Below are 12,423 nucleotides of genomic sequence, written 5' to 3'. Positions count from 1 at the left end.
AAAAAAAAATGCATTTTCTGAGTACATATCTGTATTTTCCAGATTGGAATGAGGCCTGGCTCTGATCCTGTGTATACATTCATGGCTGCTTAGAAGAGGCTTTTCCCCTGCCTCTCAAATTGAAATTTCAGAATTCATAGTTGTAATTCTGTTTGCCTCGGAGTGAAGTGAGACCGCAGGGGAGCATGTAGCTTGCAGAGAGTTAGATATCAAAATTAACTGCGGCAAGTGCTTTGATATTCTAATGCACTGATAAAGCGTGCCTCTCTTTAGAAGTGTGAAACCCCCACTGAGTCAGAGGGCAGAACTTTCGTCTCTCCCCAGTGGCCCCTTGTACCTCTTCACAGCCAGCCCCATTATCACAGTGTCCCTGCAGGCTGCTCTGAACCCTCTCTTTGTCAATCAAGGGCTCCTGCAAAGTGCTTTCATGACACTTTGCAAATCACTGCACTGCAGAACCTTTTACCAAACACATTCAGATCCAAGATACCTGGGACTGTACAAATGGGAAGACAAAATGTTTTATGTTGGAGTTATGTGCCAGGTTTTAATTCCTCCAGCTATACTGGGTCAAACACATAGGTTTTCCCTGCAAGAAATTGGAGAAAATATTTGTGTTTTTGTCCAATTTCACCGCTAGCAAAATTCGTCCACAAAAATGTAAATTTCTGTGGTATTCTTATGAGCAGAATAAATTAAACAAACGCCTGCAGAGGTTGTCCTTTGCTGAAAAAAAGAGACAAAACCTAATATCTTGAGACTATTCCAGTGCAAAATCGACTTCTCTATACTTTTGAGGGGAAACGTTGAAAACGTACTGTAGTTTCTAAAAATGTCTGCGTTATTTTAGGAAGTGCGTGGAAGGGAAGTCCTACAATGTCAAACATAGCTGAGCAAATCTCCACTTGAAAGGTAATCCTACCTAAGAGCAAAGCATGGTGATCATTGATAACAGCAGACAAAGCTAATCACCAAAGCCCATAGTTTTTTAACACTTCATTATTCAACAGTCAATAACCTGTTAGCGTCCCATGCACTTTAGATGTGCCACTGCCGGTAATGTGTGTTTTTGCTTCATTGGCTCTCTGCCTCCTGGTTTGGTTGCTGAGGAGCATGTCAATATGAACCATACACGGATGTTTGATTTCCCCCCTTATCATTATCCAAATATGCTTTATTCCAGCCTTACTTCATTGTTCTGTAAATGTTTGAGCCCTTCCTGGGCTGCTGGAGTCTTAAGATGTCTTTTATTGCCTTTGACAAAAATGATGATGTTCAAATGATCGTACCACCACGTGGCAGCATACTTCTCCAGCGCCTCGAGACACTCACGGGTGATTTGGTGCACTTTATAAATGGAAACTGTCTGGGTGCCAGAGCTATGGTCACGTCTCTTTGAGTTCTGCACTGTTTTTCAAGATCCCAGATCATGGATCAAGGGCCTGATGCACAAAATGTTTTTACGGTCGCAAACCCTCAGATTTGGTAAACCTGGGGATGTGCGACCACTAGACACGTTTTGTAATGAACTAAACTCACTTGGGGCCAGATATAGGTGGCCAAATACCAAGCGGTAACACAGAAATTCGCAGATTTTCTGTGTTACCGACCGGTATTTGGCTGAGAGCAATGTAGGTGAGTTTAACACCTTCAGCGCGGCGCGAATTTCCGCGCTGTGCTGAAGGTTCGAAAAACGGGCGTGGTCGTGAGGGAACGGTTCCGTCATCAGCACAGCCCAACCGAGGCTGATGACAGAACCGTTCCGTCATAAGCGTAGAAGGGGTTAAACCTACTTGCAAAATAAGGAATCGCAAAATTACGATTCCTTATTTTGCTCCTGCATTTAAGGAATCGGAAATTGCAAATCCTTAAATGCAATGTAAGTAGCACAAAATAAGTGCACTTCAGCCTTAAGGAATCGCTAATTACCACCAACTTCAAGTTGGTAGCAATTAGTGATTTCCTTTTTTAAAGTGCCATGTGGCACACATCCATGCCCTTAGGGCATGGATGTTTGCCACATGTGCACACATGCACATTTCAGGGGTGCAACAGGGTGTCCTTCCGACACCCTGGCACCCTTGAAATAGCTCCTGCATTTTGCGATTCTTTAATATCGAATTGCAAATAGTGAATATCTTCCCATTCATTCCTATGTGCCTCCTAGCCCATAGGAATGAATGGCTAGGTTTTCCTTATTAACGAATCTCAATTAGTGATTCGTTGTTAAGGAATATTAAGGAATCGCTACTATTTTAGCGATTCCTACCTACATTCAATTTAGCGAGTCCTTAATAGCGATTCGGTAAAAATCGCCATTAAGGACTCGCTAAATTGAATTTACCTACATCTGGTCCTAAATCAGAGGTCTTCAAACTTTTGGATGCCGAGACCCCCCTGTCAACATTTTGAGGGGTAAGGACCCCCTCCTGACAAAAATTCATAAACCTGTAGGCAGGGATATTAGAATTATGAGGCAGGTGAGGACCAAATTACACGACAGGCTTGACTAAAATGTGTGGGAAGAAAATGAAAGTGATGTTATGTGATGCCACGTATTTTGGGATAGCATTGCTTCATTATTTTGACATTTTTTACACACGGTAACACTGAGGAAAGATTTCACACCATCAGTACCCATTTATAACCAAAATGCAGCAATTAACATCAGAAAGATTTCAAGTCAACTTTGAGAAGGGCCTTCCACTCCGCAGGAATACGTGCTGCCACATTAGAAGCTCACCTGGCCCTGGCCAGGAGAAGCAGGGGTACCTTAAAAACCTGGCGGTTTTGTGCAGAGTTAAGCAGTTTACCCATGCAGCTTTCCTCTCACACTTCCCTTCCACCCCCCTCTCCTCTCCTAACCCCGGATCCCTCTCTCACTTTGCAGGCCATTTTCTTTCACCCCTTTTTACAACTTCTGAACTCTCCCCATTCAACCTCTCACTTCACCTTTATTCATCTCTTGCCATTTTCTCTTTTTACTGCCCTCATCTCTTACAGTCTCTCGCTTTTATCTCATGGCCTCTCTGGTCCCATCACCTACCATGCCCCTCAGCACTTCTCATTCACTTCGTCTCTCCATTCAATTTTTGTCTATTTGTACCTTACACCTCTACCATCCCCCATTCAACTTTCACATCTCCCCTTTGTTCGAACAGAAGCCCTCACCTTTGGCTCACACTCACTTCTTATGTGTCCACACTTCTCTTTGGCAATTCACATTTCTCCTCATCCCGGACCTCTTCAATCGAATTCTCTCACTCCCTTGCTGTCCTCTCTCATCCTCTAATCTCTCCTCACAAAGCATATGGGTCGTACCCATATGGTCCTCTCGGCCTGTGCCACTCTGCTTATTGCTCCCTACTTCAAGAAGGCATGAGTTGTCTGTCTCGCTGTTTTGGTGCAGGCCGCGCAGTTATAGGACTTGCACCCTCCTTTGCTTTGCTCCACTAAGAATCTATTATCTTTTAGGAAGATATAAAACCTTTCTCTCTGCTCTGTAGGTTACCCCATATGGCTGGTTCTCCTTCTCCTTCTGTGTGTTTCTCTTTTGCCTACAGGCAGCAGATGGTTATTAGCCCCAGGACATCTTTTGGTAACAGTAGTGCTCTACAAATGTAAATAATAATAAAAGCGAGAAGCAGGGGAGTCACTAGGCCAGAAATTCGGAGAGGACTAACTCCCAGCCAGGGTTGGTCCTAACACTGGTCGCACATGGTCCAACAGTCTTTTTTGGTGCCCCACCCCCGTTTCCTCCTCCTTCATGAATTCCTTCACTGTCACTCACCAACAATGCACCTCATCTCTCTATAGCACCTTTCTGACAAACATTTCATTTTTTTATAGCGCTACTCATAGTTTACTCACACTCAGTTCTGTGATCTGCATGGTACACGTTCTTTGTAGCAGGCACATTAACCCTCTGCACACTGTGTGGGTGACAAGAGTGCCCATGTGAATGCACGGTGAGCGATGCAACAGTGCAAGAGTAGGGTAAGAGGAGTGACTGCAGGGTGAGTGAGGTGGCTAATGAATTTATGAATTTGGGTGCGAATGCAAGTTCAGAATGGGACGAATGAATGTATGATTACTGATGGGCTTGTTTGAGTGAGTTGCATATTTAGCAGTGAGGGGGACAGGTGAGTGAAGTGTCACATGAGTGCAGGATGAGTAGTGTATTCGTGTGCCTGCAGGGTGAGGTATAGGGTGAACAGCGCAAGTGCATTGTGAGTGCAGAGTGATCACTGTGAGTGCAGGGTGAGTGGGTGAATGGTGTGAGTGCATGGTGATCAGTGAGAGTGCAGGGTGAACGTAAAAGTGAAGGGCGAGAATGAGGAGCGAGTTGTCTGAATGCAGGGTGCATTCCCAGACACTTGAAGTAACTCAGCATGTTATTGATGGGGGCGCAGGGTTTAAGATCTAAGTTAAACTATTGCGGCAATAATAGGGGATTTAGGGTGGAGGAAATAAATAAAGTGCTGATCCTGCAACAAACTTACAGTCCTATTGTTAGCATTGCCAGCAGATTATTTTGATTGCCCAGTCGGTACAAAAATAAGCAGCCACCTAAAGCTGTATTTTCAGCACTTATCTGTGCATACTTCAAACAGCAAATATAAATAGAAAACACTTTTAATTGTGTTCTAGGGCTGCCTAAATGATCCATGACTGATAAAGAGAAAAAAGACAGAAAAGTCACATAAAGAATGCATACATACTTTTGTAATTATAAGTCTATTTAGTGTCAAGAGGAGGTCTTTCCAGACTCTTTAAACAAAACAGGCAGGCATTTTTCTTTTCGCAACCCTACTTTATATTCCTTTTCATTAAATACATTCTCACAGTACAACAGTAATTGTGAAATACAAATGTAAGGATCAGGCAGAGTGGGGACCCAGGGGGTACTGGAACCAGGAAAAAAACTAAGCCTCTTTAACCAGTTTACAAAGCCATGTAAATATGCAAATGGTCTTTAAATACCTGTGAAAAACTCGGGCTGCTGGAGATGACTCCAGACACTGCCCAGCCGAGCCCCCAGCTGCTCGAGTTTCACTGCAGCAGCAGCCGGGCTGAGACACACGATGAGGGAGGAGGGGGGCTGAAGCCCTTGGGCCTGGGCAGAAGTGTGAAAGTGAAGGCGCGACCCCCTTTGCATCGTTTCACGGCCCCCCTGGGGGTTGCGCCCCACAGTTTGAAGACCCTTGCCCTAAATCATTCCAAAACATTTTTCCTAATCGTTAAATGGGTCATGTAAACAAAAATGAATTGCTATCTATAAGAACGTGTGTTATAAATGTCCTTTACACATACCAATCCCTTAAAGGATGTATTAGGCCTTCTTGTTCTAAGCTATTACACTCAGCGAAACAGCAAGATGTTACAAACCGCATTTTGGGTTAGGGCAAAGACATTGAATCGATATTTCTAAGAGGCATGTTAAGGACACCCTTTCCAGATACTGATTCCTTAATGGATGGGTTAATGTTTTGAGACCGAAATCTGGTCGCAAAACATTAATATTTTATCACCAATTCAAGATTGATGGTAAGCCATTCACAAAAAGGAAGAGGTTAACATGGGACACCTTCCCATTTGTGAATGTTGATAAAAAACGTTTTTGAAGAGTAGGCTCTGGTCCATGGGTTCACTGCCAACTGCGAAAAAGTTTAACTTTTTATGTTTTTTAAATGTATTCCATTTTCCTTTTAGGTAAACAAGCTGCATTAAAAAAAAGAAAGATTGCTTTACTTAAACGCAATCACAGATATTGTGGACTACTGACCCTAGCAGGCCACCATGCCTGTGACTCTACCCAATTAGAGAGGGTCCCATTTCTGACCTGCCTCTTGCATATTAATTAAGTAGGTGGACTTGCAACCCACTACAATTCATAATTTTTCTGAACTCTCTTATTAGCGCATAGGTTGATTCACAAAATCCATGTGCAAAAAGTTGTTGCACAATTTGAGACCACTTTTTCAAATGGACATCATATAACATATAACATAAGTGCTATTTTGAGGCACTACCTTTAACTTTGTTTTTGGTTGATTGGTAAAGTAGAAAGTGCTAGAGCTGCTGAATGTATTGCTTGTGGGCAGAAAGTTAGCAGCATTTAGTCAAGTCTGAAAATGAACTACATGGCACAAAAGAACACAGTGACGATATAAAAAACAGAGAACAACAAAACAATACAGTAGCATGCAACACAACACAAATATAATACAAAGGCAATACAACACTCTGCTACAACACAATATTTCATAATAAGTGTACAAAAATAACACATTACACTGCAAAATACACCAACACACCATCATAACACAAAACGACCTCAGATGACAAAACAATACAACAACATGACAATGAAACAGAAAACAAAACCACACAAAATAAAACACTCCAAAAAATCATACCAGAAAAACAGAGAAAGCACAACCCTAGAAAACAAGCGCACAATAATAGGAACATAACAGAACATACCACAATAACAAAACAACCGTCAAAGAAAACGTCCGCGTTTGGGAGGTGTGTGCAAAATGCATTTATTAAAAGGCAGCAGTGGTCACAGAAAAATTAGGCCTCTGTTTCCCCTGCGTTCACCAAGGAATGGCGCTCCCGGAGGAGAAATGTTACCCGCATATATACCCGTCTTAGGGCATTTTACAAATAGTCACACGGCTCTATGTTTTGATTCTCCTGTACATAGGTGCAATTATGATGTCACCTGAAATAGAGCAATTGGCCTTCAAATGATGCTAGACTGAAGCAAGACTTTTGCAAAAAAATAAACATTTCAAAATTCATGCTACATGTGCCAACATACACACCCTCTCTAGCCAGAAAGTGAGAGATTCCACATATTAGCCTATCAAAGATGGGTATAGCAATTTAAAAGTAAACGTAAAGAGGCCTCTATATGTTTTTACACAAAAACACAGTGCATACAAACAGAACAACCCAAAAGCACAACAGAATTGTATTAATGTACAATTGTGCTGTTTTGTACCATTGTGTTATTGTTGGGTGATCTTTTAGAAAGGTGTTGTGTCGAAATGTTGCGGTGTTGCTGTAGTACTGGCATAATATTCTTATGTGAATGTTTTATTAGATTATAACTCAATTCTGCCCGCCTAAGAACAAATATGAGCACACCTTCTCTCTGCTACAAATCCACTTCATGATAGAATGGGAAAAGTTGTTTGCACTGAACATTATTTACCCCCCAAGGACAAGTTAAGCACAGATAGAAAATGCTTTGGTGATGCAACTCTGTGATTACATGCTCCAGCTTTTTGTTAATTCTCAGATTTAAAAAAAAAAAGGTTTTTATCTGACACTTTAACAAGCTTTGACTTTTCTTTTATTGTCATGGAATTCATTACTCTACATGGTTTTGGCATGAAAGTACTTAGAAGTTCCAAACAATTCAGGGGTATATTCACAAGAACGTGTGCTAAACATCACCCATATATGCTAACATAACTTTATAGATCACAGCCTATTGCAAGAAAGTAACCCTGTATCAACGTGGAATTCACAATAAGGCGGTACCATGCGATAGTCTGCCAAAACCGGGGCCAATGTCTGCAATACAACCACCTCAACGGAGATAAAAACACAAACCTCAACGCTAAAAAACATGTGATAGGCCAAAGCGCGATGAGGAAATCAGCGATAAGCAGCGCCAGGCCTGCAATAAACACATGGCAGGCGGGAAAAATCCTGTGTGCACAGGGGTGGCGCTGTCTCTCTCTCTCCCTTCCTTTCCTTCTCTCTCTCTCTCTCTCCCTTCCCCTTCTCTCTCTCCCTCTCTCTCTCTCTCCCTTCCTTTTCTTCCCTCTCTCTTTCTGGCTTACTTTCCTTCTTTGTTTCTCGGTCCTTTGATGTGCGCATGACACGCATCCTGATTTTGTGCTTTATTTTCCAGGCTGTGACGTCGAGTATGTCCCTGACGGACCCGACAGGAGTCTTCTGCATTGGTGTTTTGTGTTGTATTTCAATAAGGTTTTTGGTTGTTACTTCAGCGCTGTGTGACTGTTTCTCGTTCTTCTGGCCAACCATGTGTGTATTTAATTTGGTAATGTGCATCATCATGTGCTTTTTGTGGCTCTTGTGTCGTGCACGGTATGTGTATGTCCGGAAGGGAAAGCGGGGGGGGCTGTGGGTGGTGGTGGGGGATGTTGTGGCCCTCATGGTTATCGAAGCTGCATGATCATTGTCTCCATGGCATCTTTGGGTCTTCAGATGTGGCTCTTGGCTGGGCTCCCTTTCATGCTGTGGGTAGTCTGCTTAGCACCAGCACAAGGCAGGTATTAAATCCTTGGTACTATCGCGGCTTATCGCCTTTTTTTTATGCGCTTTGCAGATCTGGCAATTCGTTGTGTAAGTGGTGTCGAGGTTTTTTCGTGTGTATTTGCATGGGAATGCCTACTCTGCATCTCATTAGGGTTAGTTGGTGGTGTCCAACGTGGAGATACATTTTGGGGCAGTTTTCCCGGGAATACTGGCGATGTCTGCAGTTTGCACCAGCTTATGAATGAGGTGTTAAATCTATCTCCACTTTTGATACATTAAGTTGGGGATTAATCGGAGATAAGTCCTTCTGAATATCCCCTTCAGAATCTTACAAACATTTAGACTTGTAATAGTCTGACATATTCTCCTTTAAAGGTAACATCAACTGTTGCTGTGGTAAGACAATTAGGTATGTCTTTGCCCTGCGGCGGTGGGATGTAGACACCCTTCACTGATGTCTGGAGAGGCGATGGGGACTTCAGTATCGATTCACATCAACATAGGTAAAATGATGTCACTCAGGCTCATATAGATATAGTCTGCTAACAATGTAGGACTTCTTCGTCTCCCGGTCCGTTTTATGCTTTCTCCAAGGAGCAAATTCAAAAAACTCTAACCCAGAGATTCAGAACTCTGCACTCTGTGGCTTCTGTCTACAATTTGCATAAAGCCTAATTTGTGCCTGTGGTTACCGGGGCTCGGCACCAGCACTTATTTGTAAACCGCAGCACATATGACAACTTGCCACATGGCGGCACTGTTTGCGTGTTTTTTAAGCAAAGTTCATTAGTGGAGCATTCAACTGCATCTTTAAAAAAAAAATGCAACTCGGACTTAAACCTGAAGGGTTGTGCCAACTTCAGTGGACAGTATGAAATACCTTGGGCCCTAGCAATTATATTATCACAAATTAAGCACTGATAAAATCTATAGCCATTCTAAAATGTACCTAGAATCCATGGTTCCTGGTAATATGCAGCTGTAACAGATTTTCAGACGTATTGGCATACGGATCACTTGCACATATAACAATGAATCAATTCTACACTTTTGCACGCAGATGTGAAATTGCCCTTTTAAACTTTTTCATTGTTCTCCCACAGAGATTTTCTTCCTATGCAGACCTCTCACTTCACTGTTACTGCCACCATTTTAAGGGCGTTCGTTCCCTCCACTGTTACCACCTAGGATACTAACCTACTCATGTTTTTGATAGAAGTAAATGTCCAGTGGTATCCTCTGTAAGTATATACTTGATAAATGTTTGTGTATACCCACATACTGAAAGATTTGTAGGTGTTCCCCAGCCCATGAATAGGTTTACTCACACAATTTTTTGGTGCTGCTAAATCCATTTACGAGTGCAAATTCACTTTGGGTTGATCACTGTGGTGAGTTCACACTTGGAAATTATATTTGTTCACATGTCAGTTAGATGCCCAAATACATATAAGAAACAAGCCCAATGTGGTAGTCTACCGTGTACGTTCTCTGCCCTTCTAACCGTCTAATGTTATGTTATGTTATGTTATATACATTTCTATAGCGCTCGGCGGCTCCAGCAAAGGGGCATCCCGGCGCTTATGCTAATACAGAGAGAGGGTAGCTACAGATGTAGATTGCCCCTATAGAACATAAAACGTTTATTGGCAGAAGAGGTGGGTTTTTAGAGCTTTCCTAAAAGGCAGAAGGTCTTTCAGGCCACGGATCTGGGGAGGTAAGGAGGTAAGGTAATCTCTGCTGAAGGCCTCTAAATAACGTGCACAGCATTATTCCAGCACTGACAATGTCATTCAAGGTAAGAAAAACACAAAGGAGTGTGAAAGCCTATGGTCAGAACCACTGGAGTTATGCAATTGTGCGGCCAAAGAGCTTCATATTCATAGATTTGCCACACAATCCATAATCTGCCTCATAACCTGCATATTTTAACAAAAACTAAATTTGTTCCTAGGTTCAAATGGTTCAAAAGTTACTACAACTGCAGCAACACATATTGCAGCGCAGTGGTAGGCCTTTTGCAATGGTTGACTGAGCACCTTTCTGTTGCTTATTGCTATATTTGGGTGTTGTACTGGTGCTAAAGAAGTGTAACCAATGCCCAGACAGTGTTAACAAGTTTAAAAATTACAAAATAATGGAGTAATACTATAACAAAATGTGCCGCATTTATACTGCATAATTTGCCTTTTCTTGGCAAATAATTTACTCAACCCTGCCAGTGTAATTTGGGCCTCCCCTGCTGCATAATCTCATTGGCCCTGCCAACTGTTATGACCTCGGATAAAAGGTTGCCCTTGGTCAAGTGGGACTAAAGCGAGCCAATCAGAAATCTGACAGTGCAGCAAGTCTGCGGAAGTTTTCACTGTGAGCTCAGATCAGTAAAAAAAACAAAAATAGGTTTTTTGAACAGTGAACGCAGATTCCAAGAACATGGGGGGCGGTGCTAATAAAAAAGGTGTGTCTTTCTCTGTCAGTCCTTTGCATTAAAGACGTGTGGATGTGAGCAGGCGAGAAGGGCTTTTAATAGAAGCAATGTGGCATCTTTTTGTCACTTGGCCTGTGTGCTGGCACTGGAAAATAAATGGAATCACACGATGAAGACAAAGCTGCTTGACAAGTGGGGGAGCTGAATTCTGGGACAGCCATATCTGGCTGCTGATCACACTCTCAGGCATGATAGCTAAATGGCAGTCTGATAACAATGGTCTCAGCTTCCTCTGAAGGGCCTTCTAGTTAGAGATTGAGAAGCCAGTAAAAAAAAAAATCTGGATTAGTGGGGAGTCAATCATATATTCCGTCAATGTGGCGTAACGGCCAGAGCTGCGAATTTGGAGCTTGTTAACCAGGTTTGAATCTAGGCAATGGCTCAACATCCTGTGATTCTGGGCAAATCACTTAATCTCTTCATGCCTACAACATAATGACTGTGTCCTTGTGTAATGTAACTGGTGCTCATGTTAGGCTCTCTAACACCTTAATGTCGAGGTTGCTCTATATAAAAATGCAAAACCAAAAATCATGACATTTTATTAAGTCTGGTCTAGGCTGGACAGACATGTGGCTATTCTGTCTCAGTCCAGCTTGACATATGACTGATTGTCCCAGTACTGGCTGACATGCTACTAATATTGTCCCAGCCATGACTGCCTAGTGACTATCTTCAACTCAACCCAGCAGGCAATGCTTAATTTACAAAAACAATGAGTGCTGGTGCCCAAAGCTCTGGTCACCGACTCGTGGCCGGCACTGTCAAATGTCGGTGTGCTGAATGCCAACGCTCCAAAGTCTCCAATACACCCAAAGCCTCTTTAATCCACCACCATCCACTAACTGTCCCATTATCTTTTGAAGGCACTTTTTAATATCTGCTTTCTCCCTTTGTCATGTTGTTATGTCTTTATCTTTATCTTCCCCAATCTTCAACCTTGTGTGTTTTTCCTGCTTTTGCTCTGGGTCAAAGTCTGATTTTTTTTGTAAATATGTTTATTAGGTTTTACATACGTTCAAATGTACAATGGTGCAATACATCTGAATATCCATTAAGTCACGGCCACAGGAGAACATGATCCCCTCATCCACCCAGAGATATTCCCACCTACATTGTTCGATATCCATGTAGTAACACAAGGAGGTATTCCCCCCATATGGTGTGGAATCAATACATTCATGTCCAATATACACTGCTGCTGATATACAGAATTGACCTGAAAATATGAACCTTAACAGTACAATTCAAGCAATTGGGTCTAAGCATATTATCATGAATCCATTTTGGCATGCATTTGCCTGAGAGACTGGGTCAAAGAGCTGCCCCCTCCACTATCAGGGAGGCAGTAAACATTGCTGGGCTCCCGCTACCCTATAGCTCATCCGCCTCTCCCTCACAGAGACCCACATCACAACATGGAAGCCAAACAGCTACTATAGTGGTATGTTGTTTACTAAACTGTTGCATCAGCACCACCTCTCGCCCCCGGAGGCACCGGGTTAGGACACGGCTTCCGGACTCTCAAATGTGCCTGGCTTCTCCGTCCAAAGAGGCGCAATGGGTCCCCTCCTCATCCCCAGGCCTCCTCTTTCTGAACACCAATTATTCAGCCCTAGTCCATTCCTTCATTT

Source organism: Lissotriton vulgaris, chromosome 7 (genome assembly GCF_964263255.1).
Source record: "Lissotriton vulgaris chromosome 7, aLisVul1.2, whole genome shotgun sequence".
Lineage (NCBI taxonomy): Eukaryota > Metazoa > Chordata > Amphibia > Caudata > Salamandridae > Lissotriton > Lissotriton vulgaris.
This window is presented reverse-complemented; position numbering follows the sequence as displayed.